Source organism: Phocoena sinus, chromosome 5, assembly GCF_008692025.1.
Source record: "Phocoena sinus isolate mPhoSin1 chromosome 5, mPhoSin1.pri, whole genome shotgun sequence".
NCBI classification, from domain to species: Eukaryota; Metazoa; Chordata; class Mammalia; order Artiodactyla; family Phocoenidae; genus Phocoena; species Phocoena sinus.
Window position 1 is genome coordinate 45,979,378 of NC_045767.1, and position 16,477 is coordinate 45,995,854.

General features: G+C 39.7%; 1 pseudogene; it reads right to left on the reverse strand.

Annotated features, from left to right (window-relative positions):
* Window positions 1-14,549: 14,549 nt before the first annotated feature.
* LOC116754320 lies at window positions 14,550-14,779 on the reverse strand (annotated as a pseudogene).
* Between the last annotated feature and the right edge of the window lie 1,698 nt (window positions 14,780-16,477).

Below are 16,477 nucleotides of genomic sequence, written 5' to 3' on the forward strand. Positions count from 1 at the left end.
TCACTTTCAGTCTGTATGTGTCCCTAGGTCTGAAGTGGGTCTCTTGTAGACAGCATGTATATGGGTCTTGTTTTTGTATCCATTCAGCAAGCCTGTGTCTTTTGGTTGGAGCATTTAATCCATTCACGTTTAAGGTAATTATCGATATGTGTGTTCCTATTACCATTTTCTTAATTGCTTTGGGGTTTTTTTTTGTAGGTCCTTTTCTTCTCTTTTGTTTCCCACTTTAAGAACTTCCTTTAGCATTTGTTTTAGAGCTGGTTTGGTAGTGCTGAATTCTCTTAGCTTTTGCTTGTCTCTAAAGCTTTTTACTTCTCCATCAAATCTGCATGAGATCCTTGCCGGGTAGAGTAATCTTGTTGTAGGTTCTTCCCTTTCATCACTTTAAGTATATCATGCTACTCTCTTCTGGCTTGTAGAATTTCTGCTGAGAAATCAGCTGTTAACCTTATGTTATTTGTCATTTTTCCCTTGCTGCTTTCAATAATTTTTCTTTGTCTTTAATTTTTGCCAATTTGATTACTATGTGTCTCAGCGTGTTTTTCCTTGGTTTTATCCTGTATGGGAGTCTCTGTACTTCCTGGACTTGGGTGGCTATTTCCTTTCCTATGTTAGGGAAGTTTTTCACTATAATCCCTTCAAATATTTTCTCGGGTCCTTTCTCTGTCTCTTCTCCTCTGGGATCCCTATAATGTGAATGTTGTTGCGTTTAATGTTGTCCCAGAGGTCTCTTAGGCTGTCTTCATATCTTTTCGTTCTTTTTTCTTTATTCTGTTCCACAGCAGTGAATTCCACCATTCTGTCTTCCAGGCCACTTATCTGTTCTTCTGCTTCAGTTATTCTGCTACTGTTTCCTTTTAAGTGTATTTTTCATTTCAGTTATTGTATTGTTTATCTTTGTTTGTTTGTTCTTTAATTCTTCTAGATATTTGTTAAACATTTCTTGCACCTTCTCGATCTTTGTGTCCATTCTTTTTACGAGGTCCTGGATCATCTTCACTATCATTATTCTGAGTTTTTTTTCTGGAAGGTTGCCTATCTCCACTTCAGTTAGTTGTTTTTCTGGGGTTTTATCTCGTTCCTCCATCTGGTACGTAGCCCTCTGCCTTTTCATCTTGTCTATCTTTCTGTGAATGTTGTTTTTGTTCCACAGGCTGCAGGACTGTAGTTCTTCTTCCTTCTGCTGTCTGCCCTCTTGTGAATGAGGCTATCTAAGAGACTTGTGGAAGTTTTCTGATGGGAGGGACTGGTGGTGGGTAGAGCTGGCTGTTGCTCTGGTGGGTAGAGCTCAGTAAAACTTTAATCTGCTTGACAGCTGGTGGGTGGGTGGGGTGGCATCCCTCCCTGTTGGTTGTTTGGCCTTTGGAGACCCAACACTGGAGCCTACCTGGGCTCTGTGGTGGGGCTAATGTTGGACTCTCGGAGGGCTCATGCCAAAGAGTACTTCCCAGAACTTCTGCTGCCAGTGTCTTTGTCCTCACGGTGAGACAGAGCCAACCCCCGCCTCTGCAGGGGACCCTCCAACACTAGCAGGTAGGTCTGGTTCAGTCTCCTATGGGGTCACTGCTACTTCCCCTGGGTCCTGATGCACACATCACTTTGTGTGTGCCTTCCAAGAGTGGAGTCTCTGTTTCCCCAAGTCCTGTTGAAGTCCTGCAATCAAATCCCACTAACCTTCAAAGTCTGATTTTCTAGGAATTCCTCCTCCCATTGCTGGACCCTAGATTTGGAAGCCTGACATGGGGCTCAGAACCTTCACTCCAGTTGGTGGACTTCTGTGGTATAAGTGTTCTCCAGTTTGTGAGTCACCCACCCAGCAGTTATGGGATTTGATTTTATTGTGATTTCACCCCTCCTACCATCTCATTGTGGCTTCTCCTTTGTCTTTGGATGTGGGTTATCTTTTTTGGTAAGTTCTGGTGTCTTCCTGTCAATGACTATTCAGCAGTTAGTTGTGATTCTGGTGTTCTTGCAAGAGGGAGTGAAGGCACGTCCTTCTACTCTGCCATCTTGAACCAATCCTAGTGTCCCTTAATTTTTAAGTGTATCCCAGTTGTATTGTCTTACTCTGTTTTATGCTCTTAAGAAGTTTGTGGTATGCTAATTTTGTAAAGGTGAACATTTTAGAATAATATGAATACTTGTTTGTATAGGCTATGTTTCCTCTTTGAACTTGGAAAATCTCTGGCATCTAAAATTGATAAAAATTCTGATGCCAGTCTAAATCTCAGTTCTTTGTAATGTACCTGTTAATTCCTCCTCTCTGTGCCCCCTTCGGAAGATTTTAGGATTATTTTCTTTTCCTTGAAAAAATGAAAATTCATGTGTATTTGTACTTTTTGAATTGGAACATTTATGTCTTTCTGTAGTTCTGGGAAATTTTCTACTTTTATTTCATTTGTTATATCTTTCCCTCTATTCTCTCTATGATGACAGAAATCCTATTAAATGAATTATAAACGTCTGAATCTAGATGACATATTTCTTTACATTTCTTTTCTATATTTAACACATTGTCCTTTCATATTGTGTTCTGGAAGCATAAGTTGACCTAAATTTCTAACTCAAATATTTATCTTCAGTCATGTACATTATGCTCTTCAGTCCATGTGTCGAGTTTTAGCAAAAAACTTACATGTATATTCATATAGAGTTAATTTTTATATATGGTGTAAGGGGTAGGGTACAAACTCATTCTTTTGCAGGTGGATATCAAGTTGCTCAAGCATCATTTGTTAAAAGGATTATTCTTTCTCCATTGAATTGTCTTGACTCCCTTGTTGAAAATCAGTTTACCATAAATGCATGGGTTTCTTTCTGGACTGTCAATTTTATTCCATTGATCTATATGTCTAGTCTTATGTCATATCACACTGTCTCAATCATTGTAGCTTTGTACTGAGTTTTAGAATCAGCAAGCTCTCCAGCTTTGTTCTTTTTCAAGATTGATTTGGCTTTTCTGGGTCCCTTGCATTTCCCTATGAATTTAGAATCAACTTGTCAATTTCTGCAAAAATGACAGCTGTGATTTTGATAGGAATTGTATTTGAATCTGTAGATCAATGTAGCATGTACTGACATGTTAGCAATACCAAGCCTTCCAAATCCATGAATGTGGGATGTCTTTCCATTTGTTTAGATCTTCTTTAATTGCTTTCAATGATATTTTATAGCTTTTAGTATATAAGTTTTACACTCCATTTGTTAAATTTATTTTAAATATTTTACTTGTTTGAATGCTATTATAAATGAGATTATTTTCTTAGTTTCATTTTTGGATTGTTCATTGCTAGTACACAGAAATGTAAGTGACTTTTATATACGAATCTTTTATCCTGGCAATCTTGCTGAACTTGTTTATTAGTTCTAATAGCTTGTGTGTGTGCATGTGTATTCCTTAGGACTTTCTACACACAAGACCATATCGTCCATGAATAGAGATAATTTCACTTCTTTTTTTCCAACCTGGGTACCCTTTTTTATTTTTCTTGCTCAGTGTCCTTGGCTAGACCCTCCAGTACAGTGTTGACTGTAAGTGGGAAGAGTGGAATCTTTGTCTTAATCCTCATGTCAGGGAGAAAGACATTCCATCTTTCACCATTAAATATGATGTTAACTCTAGTTTTTTATTTTGTAGAATTTCTTCCTCAGGTTGAGGAAGTTTCTCTCTATTCCTAGTCTGTTGAGTGTTTTATCATGACTGAGCATCAGATTTTGGCAAATGCTTCTTCCACATCTATTGAGATGATGTGACTGACTCCCATTAAAAACCTTGGACTTCAAAGCTTGGGTGATCTTCCCTGATTGACAGTACTTAGTACACGTTATCACAGTCATTGTAGGGAGAGTCCATATGACTGCAATAGGAAGACTTTGGAAGCTTCTGCCTTGTCTCTCTTGGAACCTGCCCTTTGTACCTTTTTCCATTCCAGATTTTAATTGGTATCCTTTCTCTGTAATAAACTGTAATCATGAGTATAACTTTCCTGAGTTCTGTGAGTCTCTCTAGTGAATCATGAACCTCAAGGTAGTTTTAGAGACCCTTAACAAAAGCTGATTTGAAATCTTTGTCTAGTAAGTCCAATGTTCAGACCTTCTCAGGGACAGTTTCTACTAACTGTCCCCCCCACCCCCATCCTGTGTGGCCATACTTTCCCATTTCTTTTCATGTCTCATAATTTTTGTAGAAAATTGAACATTTTAAATAATATTATGGAAACCAGATTTCCCCCACTTCCTTGTGGCTTGTTGTCATTGTTTATGCTTGTTATCATGACAGTTTGTTTGCCTAGTGATTTGCCTCAACTAATTTTGTAAAGTCAGTATTTTTTGTCATGTGTGGCCACTGAAGTCTCTGGTCAGTTGGCTTAGTGGTCAGCTAATAATTAGACAGAGATTTCCTTGCATGCTTTGAAGCAATAATTCTCCCAGCCTCTGCCAAAGGGTTCTGGGTGCATGTTTGGCACTTTTCACATTCTGCTAGTTACAGCTCTGCCTTACCCTTCACTTCCTGCCTGTGCAGAGCCTTAAGTTCGGTCAGAGGTCAGAGACAAGAGCTTTCCCAGGTCTTTTCTGAGCATGCACTTTGCCACCTAGATTCCCAGGAATATGTTGGTGCTTTCTCAAAGCCTTCTGTGGACATCTAATTCCTCAAAAAAAAAAAAAAAATTTAGACAGCCCTTTGTTTTCCCCAGCTGTTAATCTTAACTCAGGCAACTGTGATGTTAAATCATAGCCACTGGTATTTCTCAGTAAATGCCCCATGGAAAAGGCTGTTCACAATGATTGAGTTCTAAGGTCAAATAAAGACAAGTCTTGTGAGTGGGAATTTCCAGGTGTTTAAAAATTATACCTGAGATTTAACTCATAGAGATGTGACTGAATGATGACATGGAGAGGCCAAGGTCATTAAAAAGGGACATACCACACCATTCAGGACCACAGGATAAATACCAGGTTTGGTTAGGCAGAAGCACAAATGAGGGGAAGGCCTAGTTAAGAACATTTCTTGGGGTTTCTGTGGGAAAGGCAAAGCAGAGCAAAATAAAGTTTAGGATTGGCCAGTTTAAATAATTCTGATGGGCTTTGGGTTCTAGTTGCCTGAACACTGGTCCTACAGTGATTTATGGAAGGGGAATTACTGGCTTGGTGTGTGAATGTCAGATAAGAAGGTGGGTGGGGGCACAACCTTGGATCTGCTCATGAAAGGTGAGTTTCAGGCAGGCTGACTTGTAGGACAGGTAAACATGTGGCTGATAGTTTGACCCTGGGATTAATGGATGCCAAATAGACATACATAATCTAAAAACATAGTTAGAACACCAGGGTACTGCCAGACAGGCCAAATAATGATGGTTCTCTTGTAATGGACGTTTTTGGGGGCATTCTAGGCATGTTCTGTACCTTCCATTGACTGTAGACTGCTGTTTTTCGTAAGTATAGTTCCATGGCTGTTGGTTTTTACAGCTACTATGGAGCTGGGGAAAGGGGATGGATATAGAGCAAATTAAAACACCATGAAACTCACTGTTCTTACTGAGAATCAGCTTGTTTCTTTAATAAACACTCTTTACTGTTTCCTATGCATGGAACATTATCTCCCCAGGTATTCCCATGGCTTAAGCCCTTATTTCATTTAGGCTTCTGATCTAATTTTACCTTATCAGACTATCCTATAAAAAAATAACATGCTTCTCTGTTCCTTTCTACTGATTTTCTTTATAAATCATTACTATCTTAATGTATTCATTAATTTCTTTCTGAACTACAATATGAATGCCATAAAAGCAAAAACTTTGTCTTGTTCACTGCTCTATCTTCAGAGCCTAGAACAGTGTTTGGCATATAGTAGGTACTTAATAAATATTTGTTAAATAAATAATTTTGTGAATGCATATCTGACATAAAACACAATCTGTTATTTTAGTCTATCATCTTACTTGACAAAATATATCTGGACCCTAACTTCCTATTGAAGTTTGAGGAGTTAATACGGAGTATGAAAATAATAATGCTTCAATATGTAGATGTTTAAACTTGGTTTTTACAAATCATATTTTGTCTAAGAACTGCTGGCAGTGGATGAAGCTCTCATTCTATCACAGGGTTGACTTTTTGATCTGCCAGAAATATTAAATAAGATAAATGAGTGTATAATCAGTTTCTGAGTGCCCATTGTATTGTGTTTTATAATCCTAGTTAATCATTGCTACATGTTAAACAGAGATTACTAACCCCAATTTTCAAAGGAGGAAGCTGAGGCCAAAGAAGATGAATCATTTCACCAATGGTGCAATGAAATAAGTCACAGTCTGAATTCAAACCCAGGTCTTCAAACTCTAAGTGCAGTGCTTTCTCCATAGGTTGATTCATTAATTTTAAAAATGTTTATTGAGTAGCCACTATGCTCCAGGTTCTGTTTTTTTGTTGTAGGGTACATAGTGGTGAATAAAACAGAAGAAAACATCTTCATGCTTTATTGTATTCTAGTGGTGGTGGCAAGAGAGAAAAACAACAACAAATTGACAAGTAAAAACTATATGAGATGCCTGATTAGATGGTGACAAGTGCTAAGGAGAAAATGAAGCAGAAAAGGAGATATGGCATTCTGTATGGGGTGTTGACAGTGGTGGACTTAATATTTTAAATAAAGTGCTTAGGGAAGACTTCACTGAGAAAGTGACATCCAATCTGCAATCATCTGGGGGAAGAGCATCGTTAGCAGGCAGAAGAAGTGTAAAGACTCTGAGGCTCCTGTGTGCTTGTGTACGTGAAGAAAAGCAAGAACCTGGTGTGTCTGGCGTGGAATGACCATGGTGGAGGGTAATAGGAGATCAATGTCAAGCAGGTAAAGGGGAGGGAATTCAACATCTGGAATTTTGTAGGACTTTGGTTTTTACTGTGAAGGAAATAGGATGCTGTTGGACAGTTTTGATCAGGGAAGTGAGGTGATAATTTATGTTTTAAAAGGATCTTGGGGTTTATGTTTATTGAACAGATTTGGCTTGAAAGACCAAAAGTTTAGTGTTATCCATCTTCAGTTTGAGATGCCTGACATATCGAGTGGAAATATTGAGCAGGCAATCGGATACAGAGTTTGGAATCCAAGGGAGAGGTCTGAGTGGTGACATAAATTTGGAAATTGTCAGCAGATTGATGGTATTACATTTACAAATGTATTACAAAGTAATACATTTGTATGAAAACACCTAGGGAATGAGGGAAGATGGGGAAGAGGTCCAAAGATTGAAATCTGGGGCTCCAACGTTAGGAACCAGCAAAGGAGACTGAGAAGGAGCATCTTGTGAGGTAGAAAGACAACCAGGAGAATAAGGTTGTCCAAGAAGCCAAGAGAAGCAAATGCTGAAAGGAGGAAGGAATAGTCAATTATGTAAAATGGTTCAGAACTGGAGTGTGCAGAAAGGAGAGAAGAGAGAAAAATACTTGTAGATATGTCCTTCTGTTTCAACTAAGAAAGTTTTCTTCCTCCCCACATCCTCTGTAAGTCTGGCCATGTGGTGATGTAAGGTGATGGACTGGGTTGGGCACCATGGTTGACTTGTTTTTGGTATGTGTAATCCTCCTGTCCCTCCTGTGCCCAGATTACTGATGATCCTGGCGAGGAACATTTCCATGGGGATGTGTACATTTGCTATGTCTGGCTTGTAGACAAGTAAATACAAATGCTGCTTTATCAATTTACAGTACAATTGCTTAGTGGCCAAAAGCAGAGTTGGAAGCCTGCCTCCAACTGTCTTCAGGATAGAGGCCAATCTCCTTAACATGCCATATCAGCCTTCATCAGATGTCTTTATCCCACTTTCCACCTTCTCCGCCTTACCCCACCCCTCCTTCCTACACCATACAATGCCTATGCTTCATTCACGCTGGACTTCTGCTCACCTCTAGATGCACTGTGCTCTTCTATGCCTCTGCCTTTATGCTATGCTATTCCTTATGCTTGCAATGCCCTACCCTGCTTTTGTGCTCAGGAAGCACTGCTGGTCCTTGGAAGCCCAGTTCATGTGAAATTTCCGCTGGGAAGTCTTCCTGATTCTTAGGCTGGAGTACTCATTCCTTTCTCTGCTACCCTGTCTCCTGTTGGATTTACATATTGCATTGAAATTGTTTATATGTCTGACATTTCTCAAAGGATTTTCAAGGTTCTTACTTATCTCAGTATCCCCTACTTTGCCTGGCACAGAGCGGTTACTTAATGATAATAATAGTGACTTTAAAAAACTCTACAGGGTGCTTGTCTTTGCACTAAGTGCTTTTGCATGTATTTTCTCTTTTATCCTCATAACAACTTTCTCAGGTAAGGTTTATTATTTTCCCATGCCATAGCTGAAGAAACTGAGGTTCACAATGGTTATGAAATTGCCACTAGATTTCAAATAGGTTATATAAAGTAAATTTCAAATCCAGTTGATTGCAGGGTCTGAGTACTTAATTTCTGTTCTGTACACTTAAAGGAGAAAGGATAGAAGTTGTTTTCTTCCCCCCTAGGGTCCAAAACTCCCATATTTTTGTCTTTCATTAATTTCTAAGTGAATGTGCCTTGCATTTACCATCTTTCTAAATGGTTATGTGGCATCCTTTCCCCTTTCGCATGTATTACAATAGTCCTCTTTGTTTATCCAGGAAATGTTCAATAGTGATCTGTACTCTGGGCACACCCAGACAGGCAGCTATAGCCCTGCCCGAGTCCAGGCAAAGGCTCTGAGTAGTTAGGTGTGTTGGGGTGGGAGGGGGGTGAATCAGTGAGTAAGCCGGGCTCTTATACTGCACAAGTCCTAGAGGAATTCCTCTCATTGTGATCTCATGTGTGTGTTTTTCTGTTTGTTTGTTTGGCTGCGCTGCACGGCACGTGGGATCTTATTTCCCTGACCAGGGATCGAACCTGCGCCCCTTGCAGTGGAAGCGGGGAGTCTTAACAACTGGACCGCCAGGGAAGTCTGTGATCTCATGTGAGTGGTGCACTGGAGGCAGATAGTAGAAATAGATGGGTGAGTTTGATGGTCAGTTGTATGTGTCAACTTGGCTAGGCTGTAATTCCCAATTAATCAATCAAACAGTCATGTGGGTGTTGCTGTGAATGTATTTTGTAGATCTGTTTAACATCTACAATCAGTTGACTCTAAGTAAGAGGAGATTATCCTGAAAAATCGGGGTGGGCCAGATCCAATCAGTTGAAAGGCTTTGCGAACAGAGCTGAGGTTTCCCTGAGGAAGAAGAAATTCCACTTGCTGACTGCAGTGTCAAGCTCCTGCAAGAGTTTCCAGCCTGTCCTTCCTTCCAGCCTGCCCTAAGGATTTCAGACTTGCCTGGCCAGCCTCTACAATTGTGTAAGCCAATTCCTTGCAATAAATCCCTCCTTCTCTCTCTCTCGCTTTCTCTCTTTCCTTTTATCTCTATCTATCTCCCATTTCTTTACATATATATCCTACTGGTTCTGTTTTCGCTGGTGGAAACCTGACTGATTACAGTGAGCAAATCAAAAGGTGTCTCTAAGAGAAGTTAGAGAGAAAAAGCAAGAGAAAAATATAATGTTATATTAGATAATATGACGAATGGTCAATGAGTGGAATTGGAGGATTAATTGTCATCCTTTAAGACTGCTTGGATGTTTCTTCATCCATTCCACCATCCTTTGCCTCATAACCTGGGCAGTTATTCTTCTTCTGTCTTGCCTATTGCCTCCTATCATGGTATTGAAGTTGCATACTGACATGTTTGTGATTCCCCCACCCTCCTTCTCCATCCCCTGGTATGTGAGTTTTGAGTCTCAGGGTATAATTCTTTATCCCTGGCACATAGCTTAGTTCTTGACTCATATTAGGGGTGAGTAAACATTTGTTAATAAGTGAGTGAGAGTTCACAGCTTTAGGTGCTCAAAGATGCCCCACCCAGGCCATTCCATGGGCCAGGGAGGGCTTTCTGGAGGAAGCAGCCACTGAGAAGGGAAACCCCAGCCGGTTTTTATGGCTCTTGTTTCCCTCTATCCATTTGTTGGTGCCTTCAGGAGCACACAATTTGCTGGACCCCCTTCTCTGTAATGTGGTCCTATTAACATATTTACAGCACCCCTAGGAGACGGCAGTCAGTGCCTCTCACTTGGTACTGTTTCATTGAAACACCCACTGGCCACTTTACACACACTGGCACTCTCACAAGGGTATCTTGATATCTTGAGGGGCTTGTGGATATTTTCATCTTCACTAGAGACATTCCTTGGGCTCCTTTTATCCTTCTCTGTGTTGGCACCAGAGTTTGAACCATTTCCAGAGGACACAGATGTGCTGGATGGTGTCCTCTCTTTTCAAGATGAGATGCAAGGACCTTTCCCTGCAGGAAAAAAGAGAGCAGAGGTTCTTTTGGAGGGACAGCACCCACCCTAGGGATGCTTTGAGGGGGTCCAGGTGTTGACTTTCTCCTGCAGATGGACTTTCCCCTCTGACAGTCCAGAAGTGTGACTTACCTCCTGGTAACGATAGGGAATAGAAGACGTGAAACCCTTTCTTCCTTCCTTCTCTCAAGGATCTGCTTCTTTTGAACTTATTTTGTGTGTGTGTCTGCTTCTCATCTCTTCTTTGTTGGAAGCAAAAGGAAACAGGAACTTCATGCTTATTTATTGAATAAAGAATTGTTGAAAAAACTAAAATTGATAATAAAGATGAAAATATAATTGGAGAAATGGCTAATTCTAGGACTGGGGCAGGAAATAATACAAGATGAATCTGGTGAATCTTGTAGAGCCCCTAAATAAGGAAGGTCTGAACAAATGAACAAAAAAACAAAAAAACGAACGAAAAACCAAACCTACGTTGATTTGTATTACATCAAAGGGGCACAGGAGTCAATTGAAAGAGATGCCAATGCCAAAGCTGGGAATTAGTATTGGATCATAACCCAGAATATAAAATAAATATCTGTAAGCCCACACTGATATAGATAAATGATTGAATAAAGAGGTAGATGGGGGAGAAGAGACAAATCTCCCATGCAGAAGACGTCCAAATAAGTTGTGCAGATACTCCACCCTCAGGGAAGGGGGCATAACTCCTCACTTCTTAAGTGTGGACTGTATACATTGGTTTCCTTGAAAAATGCATACAGTACAGAAAGGGGAAAAAAGAGTAACTTTATAGTGGATAAACCTGACAAACACTACTTTAGCCAGGTGACCAAGGTCAACTTCAAAATAATTAGTTCTGTTGATTGTATGTACCCCTGATATGACTGTGGTAAAAATGACCCTTTACCTCTGTGATCTTCCTCCCCCAAACCCATAATCCCAAACTGGACAAGAGAAAAACATCAAATTCCAGTAGAGGGCATCCTACAACACACCTGACCAGCACTCCTTAAAACTCTCAAGGTTATTAAAAACAAGGAAAATAGATAACGAATAAGGACCTACTGTATAGCACAGAGAACTCTACTCAATACTCTGTAATGACCTATGTGGGAAAAGAATCTAAAAAAGAGTGGAGATATGTATATGTATAACTGACTCACTTTGCTGTACAGCACAGATTAACACATCATTGTAAATCAGTTATACTCCAATAAAAACAAACAAACAACGACAAGGAAAGTGAGAAACCGTCATAGTCAAGATGAGCCTAAAGGGACATGATGACTAAATGTAATGAATGTGGTAGCCTTGTGGGATCCTCTAACAGAAAAAGGACATTAGGTAAAAACTAAAAAAAATATGTTAATAAATTCTGGACTTTATTTAATAATAATGTATCAGTATTGGTTCATTAATTGTAACAAATGTACCATACTCATATAAGATGTTAATAATAGGGTATGCTGGGTGAGGGGAAGGTATATGGGAGCACTCTGTACTATTTACTCAGTTTCTCTGTAAATCTAAAACCTTTCTAAAAGAAATCTATTAAAAAAAAAACCTTAGGAGAAAAAGAGGGAAAAAGGCATAAGGGCCTGCTCTGGTGGTATAGGTGTGTAGAACTAAGTGCATGCACACACACATACACAGATCAACGCTTTATGACAGTCTGTTAAAATGAAGGCTAAGATATTGCATAGTAATTATATGTTACCTACCTCTTACCTGATACATTGTCCTATTAAGTCATCGCCTACTGGAGCTTGGTTATTGATTCTCATGGCCATGATCTCTTGGAGAGAGAGGAAAGGGGTGCTGTGCCTACTTGGAATGCTTTCCTATCTTCTTGAAATCTTCCTATTGTTTAAAGTTCTATTTATTCTGGTTAAGATAGTATGAAGAAAGAGTATATAGAGAGTAAGTAGCTCAAAGGCTGAATGCTTAGGATCTCCTAACCCTTACTCTTCAAGTTCACAATCTCCTTGGATGAAGAGGAGAGGAGGTACTCTGTTGGAGGAGAATATCACTTCATATGAAGTTTAATAATCCCTCTTGACATGTTCTATTCAGTTTGATCCAGCAATGGTTCCAAACCCTAAGAATGATAAATCAAATTACCGGAAACAACAGAAGTTTGACAAAATGGTCCAGAAAAATGAAAAAACAAACAAAATGAAAGGGGACATTTTGGGACTTTAGTTTTAGGGTCAGCTGGGCCTAAACTGAGAATTAAGAGGAACGGAAGGGCTGTTGAAGAATTTACCAGAAAACAGATAAATAGTTTATATGGACACATATTTTTCATACCAAAGTCAGGACACAGGGCTGGGAAATATGAGAGAGTTTATGGGACAAAGAGGTGAACACTTTCAGCTGAGGGTGCCTTGGGAAATCCGGGTCACAGAGTCAATGAAAAGTGAAGAGGTTGGGAAATGGCAAAGTCAGACAACTAAGTAAAGGGGAAATAAGCTGTTGATCCTACAAGCCCTGCTTATCTTTTGTGATTGATGTGCATAATTTGCAAACCAATATCCTTTCTTTTTTCAAATTAACTGAACTCCTATTTTATTGTGTGGAAATATGCCTAGCTACAAAAGGCATTTCCCAGCCTCCCTTTCAGCTATGAGTAGCCATGTGACGCAGTTCTGGACAATGAGATGTAAGCAGAATTTCCTGGGAGGGGCTTCTGAGAAATTCTTTGAAAGGAGCAGAATTAGCCTCTCTTCATCCTTTCCCTCTTTTCAACTGAAACACTGACTCAAATTTTGATATGAAGGAACAGTCTTGGCACAAGGCAGCAGCATGAGAAGGGAAGACACCTGCAAAGGAAGAGTGAAGACGAGGGAAAAATTAGAAAGAACCTAGATCCTTGAGGGCATCGGAGTGTTACCATTCATTCTTCGACTGCCAAACTCTGGACTCATTTTATGTGACAAAAATGAAGCCCCTGAATGGTTTAGGTTGCTATTTTTATGGTTTTCTTTCCAGCTGACCCCAACTTTAACATAGATCTCTTAATGAGAGCTGTTGTTTTGCATATTACCAAATTCTTCTATGCAATGTCTGAGAGCAGGAACTGTCACCACTAATAGGATCTCTGCTCTACCCCATTCAGAATATAAATCTTCCGGAGTAGATATCAAATGAATTTGGTGCTTGTCATTTTGGTTTCTTTCCTACTGAAAATGACAGCCCAGTGGCTAAGAGACCGTACTGTGGACTTCACGTGTAACAACCACTTAGTCGCCATCAGCTTGTGTAATCTCTGGCAGCTCTCTTAAACTTTTTGTACCTCTGTTTCCTCATAAACTAAATGGGGTTAACAATACCTATCTCATACGACCGTTCTGAAAATTGAATGAGATACGTTGTGTATAAAATTTAGCATGGTTCCTGGCTCATAAATACTTAGCAGTAAATGGTGATTATCATTTCAATTTGGTTTTTTCTAAAGCTTTGCAAATTGTAAAGAGTTATACAAATATATTATTCTTCCGATTATAACTGGGCCAGTTATTAAGCTATTGCCTTGCAGCTCCAAACCATCTTTCTAGATTCAGCTCAGCAATGTTGGGGCTAGGACTCTGCAAACCACATCCAGCTTTGCCGCCAGTTCCCTTTTCCTCTTCCATCGGGGGGCACTAGAGGGAGATGGCCGGGCTGGAGGAGGAAGCCACGCTCCTTCCCGTCTGCTTCCTGTTGGCTTCTGAGCTCTTCCTGTTCCTATGAGCTGTGCTCCAGCAGTGCTTTTCCATCCTGCGGTGGCAGTTCCTTCCTGAAGTCAGAACTGAATCCAGTTTGCAGTTCCTCTGACACTTTCAAATATTGTGCTTCATTTCAGTCACTGGCACCAGTCACACCTCCTTTTTGTTTATATATTTATGTGTGCATGCATTTATTTATTTTTCACACTTCTCCATCAGATTTATTTATTTATTTTTTTGAAAGGAATGGATTTTGAGAAGAAAAAACATGGGGAATAGATAAAAATTACAAATGTAAGCTGCTTTGCTAATTGTTTTATAACCACAAGAAATTAGAATACCCTGTTCAAAGCAAGACAATGAAATCTCAAAGAGCGAGGTGTTCCTTTAGGCGAGGATGAAGATTTCAGTCTCAGGTATTTGGAATTCAGGCTGCAGTCCTTGTTTTTGGATAGATCACCGGGTGTGTGGTACAGTCCATGTTTCTAACCAGATCTGAACGGAAGAATGGCCACTTGGCTCAGGTAGAAGTAGATCAAGTGTTTAGTTACAGGGGTCGCGTAAGTACCGAAGTTCCTTCTGCGATGCTGTGCCGGGTTGGCTTGTACTTGTCAAATGTCCTTCTCAGTGTTATATTTCTCCAATACCTGGGTAGCACACTCCACCAAGCCCGTTGCACCTCCTCCGACATATCTGCATTTTTGATCACGGCCTTTCGGGTACACGTGGTTACCATGGAGCAGAGGCTGCCTCACCCTGCGGGGCCCCTCCTCCAGGCTACTAAGTTTCAGTAATTCCAGCTTCTTTGTTCCTCAGCCCTAGGGATGTTAGCGGTTTCCTGCAGTTGCTACCTCTGTGCCAGAGCCAGCCCATATTGGCTTGCAGAGTCTATTGTTAAATTTTCAGGAATTTTGCAAGTGAGATGGTAAACTGCTGGTAGCTGGAAATCTGCCATGCTGGGAGTATTTACACCATGAAAATTGGCAAATGCTACAAATCAGATTTCCCCAACCAGAGATCTGGTTGTAAACACTTAGCAGCCCACCACTAATTAGAGTTCTCCTTTTACTCCTTCGGTTACCTAGTTGATTACTTTGTATCTAGTTAAGAATACTTTATATTCATTTCTCTCTATTCAGTTAACTGGTGTGGTTTCTGTATCCTGGATTAACCCTGAATGATACATTACCTTGTAGAGTTGTGCCTCTATCAATCCCAGTTGTACTCCAGGAAAACTGGACAAAAAACCAAATATCTTCTTTAAAAAGCGCCTAACACCTAGAATTTTATAAATAATCAATTAACATGAGTTGTGTTACTAACATTAGTTAACATCAATAACCTGAGTTGCTGCTGGTTCAGAGACTCCAGTAGTCATGTGGAAAGCTATCTTGCCTGTTTTAGGATACAGTTTGTAAATCTTTTTCTGTATAGAAGGGAAGGAGATATAGCCAATAACCACATTTTGCTGAGCAAGGAGGATGGCATGTTTCTTGAAAAAAACAAATAAATAAAATCCTGTTCTCAACATGTTAGGCTAAAAGGAAAAACATTTCCTATTCTGGCACTTGTATAGATTGGGTCAGATTTCTAAAAAGCAAGGTATATTCGATATCTCTGATTCCTTAAGATATACGCTGTGGCTCTTGATAACTATATACTTTCTGTTAAGGTTTTCAAGCTCCATTTTAACTGCAAAATTTTGCTTATTCGACTTGGAGCAGCCTTCCGTTGGCTCTCCAAAGCTTTGATCTTACTCAACATGTGTATGAGACTCCACAAAGTTATATTCTGAAAAAAGATGCCAACTTTCCAACATAATTTCAAAATAACTTGTAAGAAAAAGCAAACTTTTCACACAAATCCTATATTTAAAGATGCCTTCCTTCCAATAACATTCATTAAGCGACCATCTGTTTGCCTTTGATTATCATCTGGACCACTAATAAGCGAGTTTAATCTGAACAGTGTTATTTGCACGCTACTTCTAAATTTAGTGCCTTTCAAAGAAGTCAGCAAGGCTGGTCTCCAGGAAATATTGCCTTTGATGTAACATCTGGTTTTCAGGGAATTTCTATGTAGTGCCCAACTGGTGGGTGGACCAAAGGGCAAAGAGAAATCAAGTGATTTGCCCAGAGTCACGTAATGAGTTAATGACTTAACCTGGGTTACCTGCAGTTTCTATCTGTGGCTAAAAGTCCTAGCCTGCTTTTTTCTATTCTGTATGTTATGTAGATACTGAACATGTAGACATAGCTATTTCCTTCCCTGCATTCACGAATGGATAAATGTGTGTATCCGTAAGACTGGTTATAGATTTATTGATATTTATTTGCATCTTTCTATTTGGTGTTTCCTCTCTATATTTTGAGAAGAAAGGAAAATTTCCTGCATTATCCTCCCCTTTAGTAAA